The sequence below is a fragment of the Notolabrus celidotus genome, chromosome 3, assembly GCF_009762535.1.
Source record: "Notolabrus celidotus isolate fNotCel1 chromosome 3, fNotCel1.pri, whole genome shotgun sequence".
Lineage (NCBI taxonomy): Eukaryota > Metazoa > Chordata > Actinopteri > Labriformes > Labridae > Notolabrus > Notolabrus celidotus.
In genome coordinates, this window is record NC_048274.1 from 32,681,295 (window position 1) to 32,694,036 (window position 12,742).

A 12,742-nucleotide genomic window follows, 5' to 3' on the forward strand; every position below is an offset into this window, starting at 1 on the left:
AGGGTTTCAACTTCAAAAGGAAAATACACTCATTCTTTCTTTCCATTTTATTTTAGGAAACCCACTCTATCTTCATCATCCAACATTTATGTTAGCACTATTGCAAAATGATACATTCCTATGTGTGTTTACTGCACAGATATGCAGCTTTGACATCCAGCCTTTCCAATACCACTTTCCAGTAATTGCTACTGGGGTTGTTTGTCTCCACTCAGGGGTAAATAACCCAGGAGCAGCCGTGAGATAGAGGGTGATAAAAATCATGCACACGTACAGGCTGAGCCGCAAACTTGCCTCAGCTTGTTAGTGGTACGAACACTCATAGACGCCTACTCAACGAGGTGGTAGTTTGGTTTGCAGCACGGCTCAGCCACTAAAACCAAAACCTATGCTCACGGACACTCACGCATTTGCATTCATATATACATACACCCCCTGCTCGCACACACTCCCTTGTCCACACACACGCACACACATGGTGTCAGGGAGTCAAAGTGCCAGATGTACAATAGAGTGTGCAAGCACAGCTGAGCTCACCACAGAGAGAGTGATAGTTTAGGGTGTGAGGCACTCTTTGTTCCCCAGGCTTCAAAAGAAAAAAGACTTTACTGTGTTCAAAGGCAGTTTGAGAACTTGAGTTCTTTTTGCGAGCGCTTGAAAGAGTGGGGAAAGTTGTGAATGTTCTGTACAAAGAGGCTGGTGCTTTTTCTGTCTTCAAACCCAACCATTATCAAAGCAGTGTAATACACAATGGGTATCATAGCTGGGCAAGACAAAAACAAAATAACATGCAAGTTTGGGGCCTATACGGCTCTTAAACTTAGTTTTCTTTCAAACTAAATCCTTTAAGAACTGGTCTGAACCTAAAGAGTGACCATCGACTCTCCCAAGCAAACCTTTCATCAGCGCCCTCATTGACAGTTCACACTCATGCACAAATAGTAGCATCAACCTGTGGTTACCATTTTGGTATGTGTATACAGCCGCGTTGACCTGCGTCCAGCAGCTCCCCTCTCTGAGTACAGTGTGCAGTTTATGCTAAAAATACCACTGGCTGTAGCCTCAGCAGGACAGACCTCTGTGCTTTGATCTATTTTGGTGACAGAGCGTTGTATGTTTTTATATCTGCTGAAAAAATGTCAAGGTTCTTTCCCCTTAAATACATCAAAAAGAGGTTCAGGGAGTAGATTCACACTGAACAATCAAAACCTAAATACAAAAAGGTTAACCACCAGAAAAAACTATTTAATTTGACACATGTAAGAAGTATGAATAACACAACATACGGTACGATGCTGCACAGTTTAACTGTGCAAGAATAACAGTAAAAAAAGGTAGACATGCAGTTGTTTGTGTGCTAATATCCATCAGCAACTCCTTGTCTGTGGTAACAATTAAGTGTCCGGCTGTAAAACACACCACTGTGTCTCCTCTGTGTGTGTTGGCAGGTTGGAGGAGAGGTCTGGAGGAGCGTGCTGCCATGTGTCACATGCTGAGGCCCTGCAGCTCACTCTCTCGGCACCTGTTTACGCCCCCGGGGACACGACCGGCCAAGACAGCTGGTTTGTTTTGGAGAAGTGCGGGGCGAGACGGGGCGGATATGGGGGTGCAGGGTGGGGGATGGGATTACAGATGGGTCGCAGTAGACAGGAGGTAAGACAGGGTGGACAGAGGGGGGAGACACAGGAGGAGGAATAAGGGGGGTTCTGTGAAGAATTACTGAGCACAAAAGGCACTCCAGCCGGTTTGAATGGGCAGTGACCACGTGCAATCCGATGGATGATAATGACATTGTGTTGGCTGCAACCTCAAGGGACTTGGCCAGAGAGTGTGTGTGTGTGTGCATATGTGTGTGTTAATGTGAGGGGGTGTGGGTGGAGGGGCTTGTGTGGGTGTGTGATGTCAGCTGGTGTCCCAGTGGAGCTGAAGGGTCAGAGAGAAAAGAAACAGTGGGTGTGGATGGAAGTGATAAGGACGCAGATGCACAATGTTTGGCCAACTTAAAGAGGATATTACACAATCACTGACGAACGTAACACTTCAAAATGCATATCTAGTATAGCCAGGTCTCCCTTGAACAAGAGATCTTTGATCTCAATGGGACCAACCTGGTTGAATAAAGATTAAATAAAAAATATATAAATATCAGATTTACTGTTTTAATATAGCCTCTGAACAACTTACTTTTAATCACCACCTCAAAGTTTCCCTTCTCAGTTTGAACAACTCATTTTACGTATCTAAACACTGTTAAATCATAAACATTGAAGAAACACATAAAGCCAGTGGTGTGGGAGCATTTCGGGTACATCAAGAATGACCAACTGTTATTCAAGACGATCGATCACCCCAATGCAAAACCTGCAACAAAGAAACCATGGCTAAAGGGTCAAACCTGATGCAGCATCCACATACTCTCCACCCGAGAAAATGTTATCCATATAAACTGAGTGATATTATGTTAATGGAAAGTGACTTAGTGAAACATCTAGTTGGTAGGGAATACAATATAAACATGTCAGTTATAGTGTAATGGCGTAGCGAGGAAAGTTGGGCTTTCAGTGCAAAGTAAACAAATGCAACACAGCAGCAAAGTGGCATGAAGTCTTTGGAAGAGAAAACAGTCCATTTAACGCCGCTTCCTCCCGTCTGTGAGGAGTAAACGTTGCAACAGTCTAAAAGCCAACTACATTTTTCCGTAATGTTTAGAGGTCAAAATGGAGGGACAGATTTTTGTTCATTTTTATTTATCATTTTGAACTGTGTTATTTTATGACTATTATTTCTGCTTCAAAAGGTTTTTAAAAAGTAGCGACAAACATTTCTAAATCATGTTCATGCAACTTTATACATTAGAAATGTTGAGAAATGAATGAAAGCATAATAATCTTTATAACCCTGACTCCGTGATTATTACAGACTATAATTGAGCTGTAAAACTTCTTACCATAGCATCCTACTTTTTATTACTAATACAATAATGCATGTACAGTGCTAAAGATGGAGATCATTCTGATTAGTGTTTAAAATTTTAAATCAACAACAATGCATCTTGTATGATATGATTATGCTTAACAATGAATAACAAATGCATTATGTGGGGGAGGAGAACAATACATCATTTGAAATGTATTACACAAGTAGAACAGTGTATATAAAAAGCTCAAGTTAAGAACAGCCAAGTACTTATTGTTCTAAACTATAGAAACTATGCCACATTTTACCACTGGCATTTTCTAAAAATGTATATTTTCTATACTAACTGTAAGATTTCTTCAGAAAAATGTGAATGGTATGTAATTATAGAGCAACAGATGTTTCTTTTGGAAGACCACAACTTCCTTCCTTGTTCCTGTTCAACCGATTTTAAAAAATCTCAACTTGAAAAAGTATGAGAATACTTAACATGTAATTGCCTGCATGTGTCATCTTGTGTGTTTGACCTGTACCTGTGAAACACAAGTGAACAGTTTACAAGTGAACATCTGAGGAGTACAAAAGTGTTTCTCGCTGATCTCCTTGGCAATAACATGACACGCTGTTTTCTCTCTGAGAAAGCCATCAATCGCTCAACAGCTCCTGACAGCTCCTTTAACTGCAGCAGCACATGGTGTACCAGAGGCTCGCATCATAACCCTCCTACCCTACACACACAAACACACACACACACACACATACACACAGAGAGAGACACAAAAATACACACATACAAAACACACCCTTACACCCTTACACATGCAGCAGGCCCATCCTGTCTCTCTTCACGACTCTATAGATGACCTTGTGTCTTTCTCTCTTTCACTTTTGTTTGCACTCCCTTCTCAAACACTCCTCTTCACCTCCGTATGCAGATATATTTCTGTAAATGTGTGTTCATGTGCCACTATTGTAAACGCCAGTGATCCACTTAAGCAGCGGAAACAATTCTCGGCTCATAAGTGCTCAGTGTCAGATCTTTTGAAACTTCAGGCAGTTGCACAACTCACTCTGCAATGAATAACAGGAAGACAGATATTTTTCCTTTCAGCTGTAATTGTCTGTCACTCTGCACGATCCTCAGTTGCAGTCTGAATGAATACAAAACATGTACAAAGTTAGACTTTGTTGAAAACATACTTTATACTGGAAATGACACTAAGCATGAAAAATTTCAGAGACAATCTGTATCAGCCTTTGTTTTTGTCCTTGCTTTGGAAACAGTCATAATGATGAACTCAGGATTGCAGCTTTTGTATACACCATGATCATCACAGTTTTCTAATTCCGTTTTTCAGTTTCAGTTTTTCTTTTGTTATACTACTCAATAGACGTAGGCATGGACTCTGTGTCACAATTTCTTACTGAGAAACAGAAATCAGCCTGAAAACTGGAATTTACTGGATAAAGGTTTAGTCTTTAGATCCAAAAAAAACATTGGTACGCCGTATAAAAAATGAAATTAAAAAGATTTTGGTGGTTTGCAAATATTTCAAACATAATATTTGATTGAAAATAGTACAAAGATAACATGTGAAATGTTGAGACTTAAAAGTTGTATTGCTCATTTTATGTTTGATGCTGGCGACACATTTCAAAAAGTTGTGACGGTCATGTTTATCATTGTGTGACATCACCTCTTCTTTTAACAACACTGTGAATGTTTGGCAACCGAGGACACTAGTTTCTTGAGTTTTGACCATGAAATGTTGTCCCATACTTTCCTTTTATAAGATTTCAGCTGCTCCTCAGTTAAGGGTCCTGTTTATTGAATTTTTCATTTCATGATGTGCTAAATGTTTTCAGTGGGTGACAAGTTGGGACTGCAGGCAGGCCAGTTTAGCAACAGGACTCTTCTACTACGGAGCCATACTGTTGTATTACATGCAAAATGTGCTTTGGCTTTGTGTTGTTGAAGTCTGCATTGTCCTACCAGTCTGGGTGGCATCATATGTTACTCCAAAAACGTTTTCGTTCAGCATCAATGGTGCCTTCCTAGATGTTTAATGTACCCATGCCATGGGGACTTGTGCATCCCCATAGCATAACAGGTGCTGGCTTTTGTGAGCTGATAACAAGCCAGGTGGTCCCTCCCCGCTTTAGAACGTAGGACCCGACTTCCATGATTTTTATAAAGAATGTCAAATTTTGATATGTCAGACCACAGAACATTTTTCCTTGGTCTATCTTCAATTTTCTGAATCATATTTGTCTTGGTTTCCTTGGTTTCAACCTCAATTTGTTTATGTAGCAACAAAGTGTGTTCACAGATAGTTTATGGAAGTGATTTTGAGCCCATGCAGTGATTTCCACTACAGAGTCATGTCTGTTTTTAATGCAGTGCTGCCTGAGGGCCTGAGCAATCGCTTTGGGCCTTGTCTTTTTTGTACAGCTATTTCTCCACATCTTCTGAATCTTTAAATTATATTATGAACTGTTGATGAGTAAAATACCCAAATTGAGGTTGTACAGGACCTAAAAAAATCAAAAGGCCTGTGTTACAGACTTGGCTAAGATTAATCTTTTATATGGGTTATATATTTAATTAACATTAAAATCCATAAACTGTCTCCTTTTGTCATTTTTGCTGGCCTGAACATGTTGAGATAAAACAAAAAAACATGGCTGATAATTGAGTGTTCTTGTTTGGAGATATGGCCCTGACTCATTCAGTTACAGAAATAAACTTCAATTTTGTTTTGCAAGAAGTGAAAAGAAGAACCTGGTGTGTGTGCTGTGTGAGAAGCAGCCTGGTGCAGCAGGAGTCATATGTGTGTTGCTCACCCACTCTGTGTGACTCTGCTGGTGCGACTTCTCCCTGATACTACAAGAACACACATGAGCGAACAAACAAACACATGACTCATGGAACAGGTACCTCTATTCTCGTCCCTTTTATAGACATGTTGACAGTAATCTTAGAGGCTGCAGTGAAAACTTCACCTCCAGTTTATCTCTCATGGAGCCATGACTCATGAAGTGAAATGACAATCCCACAGATAGCCCAGTGCTCTCGTTGACTGATTATAACTACAAGCTTGTCTTACAGTGCGGTCTGCTGTCATGACTTACCTCTGAGTCATGAGTCCCTATAAACGGCTGTTGGTCAATCCCTGTGAGAGCAAATTTCCTGTTGTTAGCATGCCTGCATAATCTCATTGATAGCAGACAGGATATTGAGTTGAGGTCACTCAGTTTGAGCTGGTGTGCAGAGAGAGCACTGTGCCACATATGAGATGATCATTTGGTATCATTTAACAACACATGCTCTATCGGAGCACTTGGACTGAATCACTCGGGGATGTTGATTCAGCTGAAGTTATAAAGTGATGAGGTAGCAGGGAAAGAGCACAAATAAGATTCAGCTGCTGGAAGAACAACCGACAAAATCCTTCTTACAAATGACTCAACGGCACGTTCACTGAACAGCCTGAGTCCATGAGCACAGAATTCATTATGCTGAGACAGTCAATGGAGGCTTCCTCTCTGTAATCTAATCGTCTTTGACAGGAGAAAGAGTGCACTCAGACGTCTTTAAGAGCAGAGTATAGTAACTTAAGTATGATGCTGGAAGGTAACTGAACCCATCTACTTAAGGATTCGACTTAGATTCATATTGGACACACTTTTACCTTCTTTTCATGCTAATTCATACTTGTACGCCACTACAGTTCAGAGCTATGTTAAAATTAAGCTTGGGACGGTTTATATTCATCTGAACTACTCTCCTATATGAGTGATTTAAATCAAGTCAGGAGGAGTTGTTTGAGCCGAAAGAGTTGGCTCCCAGATAAGGAAGAGTTCAGAAGCAATGTGTTATGTGTCTAAGGCCTGTTCATGCACAAAAGAAGTAATAACCTTATCTTAGGATTCCAATATTTTCAGCTTTTCATTTGAATTATTTTGGCAAATTTTTGTTCATTCTTGTGTTTCTCATAAGTTTGGAGCAGAGTGATCACATTCTGCCAGAAACCTTCAAAGCACATATACATTGATTATACAACTCTCCTGAGCTCTCCCTGACAAATGAACCACATTTCTTAACTATAAAACAAAAACAAATCATGATAAAATGTGATGGTGGGGAGCAGTTTTACACGCAGGGTCTTGAACTGGTGAGTGCCATTGCGTTAGTCTTCAGTTCTTATCACTTACAAACTGCAGACCCTTTCAGTGACGCAGAATGTGTCTCATGAAATGCTGTCCTGGATAACAGTTTTTCCTTCAAAGGATAAAAGGAGGAGATCTCAAAGAAAAACGTTGTGCAGTGTAGACTAACAGTGATCCTACAGGGGCCAACAAGTCAGCAAAAAGCCCCCAAAGGCAAAACTCTCTTAAAGGCCACACATGCATTGACCCAGTTGTTGAGATTATGGGAATTTTTTCCACTTTCTAGCGTGCCAGTGTCTATGACTTTTGCACTATTGAAGTCTCAAAAACAGTGTTAATCTTTGTTAAAAAAAAATAGGCCTTCACAATATGAGGAATGTATGAAGTGTTCATTTATGTTGTTTGACACAGCAATGAAAAAGTGAATAGAAGTGTGATAAATAAACAAATATCAGTGTGCATATCAGCTATAACTCACCGTTTCAATCTACCTGCTGTCCATGTTTTACACAACAACAGTTTGCAACAGGTTTCTCGTAAATAGGTATGTGGATCTACCTAGAACCCAGATCTGGAATTTTTGAAACCCTAAAATCATAAGCGTTTCAGCTTACCAAGTCTGCTAATTCTTGTTGGTCCCACGACGCAACATCATATCTCCAGTGGAGTCACATGAATTAGATCGAATCACTGGACTGCTAAAACATGTACACTACCAGTCAAAAGTTTGGACACACCTTCTCATTCAAGGGTTTTTATTTATTTTAATTATTTTTAAAACTGTAGATTACTACCAAAGACATCAAAACTATGAAAGAACATATATTGAATTATTTAATTAACAACAAAGTATTAAACAAAGCAGAATTTGTTTTATATTTAATATTCTGTAAAGTAGACCCCTTTTTCCTTCATGACAGCTTTGTTTGCACACTCTTGGTATTCTCTCAGTCTGCTTCATGAAGTGGTCTCCTGGAATGGTTTCTAATTAACATGAGCCTTGTCAAGAGTTCATTTGTAGAATGGCTTGCCTTCTTAATGTGTTTGAGACCATCAGTTGTGTTGTTCAGAGGTAGGGTTAGTACACAATGGATAGCTCAGTTTGACAACTGTTGTAATCCATATTATGGCAAAACCAGATTATTTCATAGTTTTGATGTCTTCAGTATTAATCTACAATGTGGAAAACAGTTAAAATAAATAAAAAACATTGAATGAGAAGGTGTGTCCAAACTTTTGACTGTAGCGTCCAACTACATACTGAATTGTCCGACAACAAATATTAAACTACACAAAGAAGAATTCTGATGGTTAGTTTCTTACAAAGATGCTGAACATGCCAAGAAGTCTTAAGTTTGGCCACGAACATCAGTATTGGGCATGAAATGAAACCAAAATGTAGCACCTCCAACTGTCACACATTAAGAAAACTGTCATACTACTCCTTCACACCAAGCAGCTAGACATAAGCACCTACATTTTGTTGCAGGTCTTGTTAGTTAAAAATAGAAATCCAATTTTGAACAACAACAAAATATGTGTTGAAATTATCAGGGTAGAACTTTTTCATTCTGTTTAGAAACAGACACTTTTTAAAAGCAATACCAGTCCTGTAAAACATTTGTTGTCTTGTCTTTTCACCAAACAAAAAATAATAGGAAAGAAATGTAGAAAAGGCTAGACAGTGTTATTGATAAGGATCTGTATCATTAACTAAGGGAAAATATAATGGTATCAATATAAAGAATAATTAACAATCCCTATCCCCCATACTCATAACTCCAAAATAAACCAAAAAAGTGTTGTTTTTCACTTCTAAGTTTGCAAAACTTAATCTGAGGATAGCTAATGGCTAGCTTTAGCTTTATCTGAAGATCTGAAGGCCAGTACACACAGGCCTCATTCCCACATGTACAACAATGTACATATGCCACGTGAGGTAGCATTGCTTGTTTACACACAAACGTACAAACATAATCTTATTTGTTATGATAAATTCCATTTCTTGCAACAATGATGAAACTGCAATATAATGTGCAGGCCTAGTTATTATGTTACAGTGCAAACAGCAACCCAACAACAACATTTCTCTGACAGTAATTGCTGACAGTTTTGTGTTGCTGTCAGAGACGGATCACATCCTGCATTTAAATTATCACAGTGAGAAAGAGTTGTTTTTCAGTTTGCACAAACCATGCAGTCATCATGTATGCACTGCTGACCACACATATAGACTATCAAAGTGTTTCCCATAGATATGAAGATTAAGGTCTTATATATCTTCATCTTGTCTTCTTGATCGAAACTCCAAATCAACCGAGTCTGCTCAGCGTTTCACTTTAAGTATAAAAGCAGCTGAACTCCTTGTTTTTCTCCATCATTTCTTCAGGTTTCTCTTTTATCTGTCTCCCATCTGTTACTTGTTTTCCATACTGTGCGGAACATTAAGCCATTAAAAAATACTGATAAGTAGCACCCCCTAGTGTTGAAATTGATTTATTACAAGTATTTGCATGTTAAATGTTAATTTCCCCTTTGCTGAGACAGAGCAGCAGTTTGACTGATTAGAATTTCTTGTACTGACCAGATTATATATTTAATATATTCAATCTAACCCACAAATGATGAGACTTTATCAATTATGTGTGAAGGATCAATCAATTTTTTTTTTCCAAAGGGAAACACCATGATGGCCACTGACTAAAAGCAATGTTAAATGAATGATATCTACAGATGCACTCGTGTGTGAGATTTGTGTATGATTCCATCCACTGAACATCATACTTAACACAACACTACAGTGGATCAGATCCAGGGAAATTCCTATTTGAACCATAATTGCACATTATTCCCCGGCACACCAGTCTTCCATTTGCATTTATATGACAACAAAAGCCCTCAATCTCAGATAACATATGCATAGAAGATCGAGCATTTGGTCACAGACCATTGCTTTTCTTTGTGCCTGATATAATTTCTCATCCTCCTAAGCCCTATTCACACACCCCTTGACAATATGCAAATAATGTCCCTGGGCTACCATTGTATTGCTGCACTTGAACAATATGAGAGAGAGGAACAGTATTGTTGCTGCAGTTGTTTTTGAATTCCATGAGCCTTTAAAAATGGCTGCCGATCATCATGTAAGAGCGTAAACAAAGAAATCTATGTCATCTGATAATGTTTCTTGGAAATGAACGTTCTGTTTTATGAACAACACGGAGATGGGAGGCTCACATTTGCACAGCTCAACTCAATATAATCCACCTGGTACTTGATTCTGCATTCTGTACTTTAGGTCATTTCAAGATTAAGACATTTACACGAGTATTAGTGAAAGAAGATCATCTTTAAGGTTTTTACACTGATTTCATAAAGTTAGTGTTATCTTATTTCAATAAAACACCTGTTTTGGATGCTGCCTTCCCCCCCTCCAACCTTTAAGTCAATCTGTGTGACTCATTGAAGCTGTGCAGAGTTCAAACTTCATACTGCACAAGAGCTGTGAGGTGTTTGATCAAAGGCTCATTTCTACCCCTCTAATTGTCAATTCAAAGATGTCCATGCATCATTTTTAACATAAATCTGTGGAACATAAACAACAAACTTTATCCAGCATTATTATAGGTCCTGACCCCTAAGTCTGTGAACATGGCTCTAATGAAGACTTCCTGTGTTACTAACTACAGAGGGCTTTTCGAATGTACTTACATGTTTTCAGATGTGTTTTTTCTTGCACACAATGATGTATCTTAACAACAAACAGGGTTAGAACTAAAAAACTTTACAGATTAGGATTTGATGCGTTAGATGGTTGTCATATTGATAGTCTTTTTTCAAGTTATCCATCTTTGTTTGGGGATAGTATTTATATTTTGTCTGGGTACAAATGTATAAGTGCATTTGTCTATTTATTAACAAATCATCATTGAACTCAGGAAGAGCAACAGCAAAGGACACCTCCCTCTCTACAAACATGGAGAGGAAGTGGAGAGAGTAGACAGTCTGAAGTTCCTGGGCGTCAGCTGACCTGGACCACCAAAACCTCAAACCAGGTCAAAAAGGCACAACAAAGACTCTTCTTCCTCAGGAAACTGAAACAGGCCAAACTCCCTCAAAAGCTTATGACTGGGGCACCGGTTTGGCCGTGTGGTTAAGACACATGTACATGCACAGGCTACAGTCCTCAAGCAAACAGCCATGGTTTGATTCCAACCAGTGTCCCCTCTTCCACACGTCTCTCCCCACTCCTGCTCTCAGTGTCCTGCTCTATCCACTGTCCTGTCCTCTCTGAATTAAAAGCACAGAAAGTCTGAAAAAATAATTAGAATAACTGCTGATTAACTTTTACAAGAGTACAATACAGCAGAAAGCATCCTGATGAACTGTGACACAGTGCTGTATGCCAGCTGCACTGCTGCTGAAAGGAGAGTCCTGCATCGTGTGGTGGAGGCGGCTCAGGGCATTATTAGGATGGAGCTCCCACAGCTCGATATTTTAACACCAAGAGACTTATAAAGAAGGAGAACGGCATTTTACAAAGACTTGACAAGCCCGGCCACTCCCTGTTTGAACCTGTGACGTACAGTGCACAGTGAAATGAAACTGCTAAACACACACACACCCACCCACCCACCCACCCACCCACACCCACACCCACCCACCCACCCACACCCACACCCACACCCACACCCACACACACACCAGGGAATGAAATACATACAATACCAATCCTGTTGCTGTTTTTACTTGTAATACTGCACTACCACAAGATATTCTGGGTTTACTAATTTATATATAAAACTTTGTTTTTGTCTTCTGTTTACTGAATTTGAATTCCAGAAAGAGCAGAGAGAGCAATGACAAATACATTTTATTCATTCATTTATGTATGTTTTTTAAAATAGTACAATTACACTTAGATAGTATTTTCATATTTAGTGGGTACTTAGTTAACATCAAAACTTACAACCTTAAATGCTGGTGATAATTAAGATTGTTGATTTAAGATGTATCAGTTTTATGTAGAGGCACTATCACATGTTGACATCCACTGCTGGACTTGTTGGGATTGTATTGTACTCCTTTTTGTTTTCTTTTAAATTAACCCCTACTTTGCATTAGGGCCCTTGTCTTGGGTTGGGAGGGGCTGGTCATCAGGGTTTTTGTTTGTTTGTTTGTCTGTTTGTACTTTCTTAATGTATATTCATCTATTTTTCTCTTTCTCCTCATGGTCATTATTTCATTGTTGTATGTGCAAAATAATTCAGACTTCACTTGTTTTTTGTTCTACGTTATCTATTCAGTTATTTATTTCTGTCCTTTTCAGTTGCAACATGTAAAAAACTAGTTTAGTGTGCTTATCTGTTTTTTACTCTGTCATAATTGTAAAAAATCTATTAATATATTGTTCTAACAAAAATATATATATCAGTTTTGGTAAGAAGTTTATAATATACTTGATCTCAAAAAGCTCTTTGGACATCTGAAAGCTGTAAAGCTTCCTTTTTGCATCCATACATTATTGAGTTTATATCATCTCTCGGTTTATTTGATGCATTTTGTTTTGAATGAAGCAGCCAGGACCAGATTTATTTCAATTTACTTACATCAAACATTGCATGGCCTGTTACTCCTTGGCCAAAAGATGGCAGCA

General features: G+C 38.8%; 1 protein-coding gene across 1 annotated transcript in view; it reads right to left on the bottom strand.

Annotated features, from left to right (window-relative positions):
* The window catches only part of smad3a (SMAD family member 3a), a 48,225-nt gene extending 35,483 nt beyond the window's left edge, over positions 1-12,742 (bottom strand). The window contains 1 exon segment of the mRNA XM_034680012.1: positions 12,696-12,742. The gene's annotated coding sequence lies outside the window, so the exon portion shown is untranslated.